The 226-nt window shown below is 28.3% G+C and overlaps 1 protein-coding gene across 1 annotated transcript in view; it reads right to left on the bottom strand.

The window, feature by feature from the left end:
* Positions 1–226, bottom strand: part of LOC116185518 (transcription factor LBX1-like) — a 75,269-nt gene that overhangs the window by 20,096 nt on the left and 54,947 nt on the right. The gene's annotated exons all lie outside the window — the stretch shown is intronic.

The raw sequence follows: 226 nt of genomic DNA, 5'->3' as shown, positions 1-226 counted from the left end.
ACGTTTAAAAAAAAAAAAAAAAAGAGAAAGCAAACGTATAAAAGAAAAAAAAAGAAAAAAATTACGTTAAATAATATCTCTTTTCAAAAAAAAAATTAATTATCCGGAAACAACACGCGCGAGTTAACAAAAGAAAATAAAAATGATGGTTGGAAAAAAAGAAAAGCGCAATGTCTGTGTAACGTCTGGTTTCCAGTTAATTATGTTAATACACCGACGCGGTGTC

The sequence above is a fragment of the Apis dorsata genome, unplaced genomic scaffold (genome assembly GCF_000469605.1).
Source record: "Apis dorsata unplaced genomic scaffold, Apis dorsata 1.3 scaffold_199, whole genome shotgun sequence".
Taxonomy (NCBI): Eukaryota; Metazoa; Arthropoda; class Insecta; order Hymenoptera; family Apidae; genus Apis; species Apis dorsata.
This window is presented reverse-complemented; position numbering and strand designations above follow the sequence as displayed.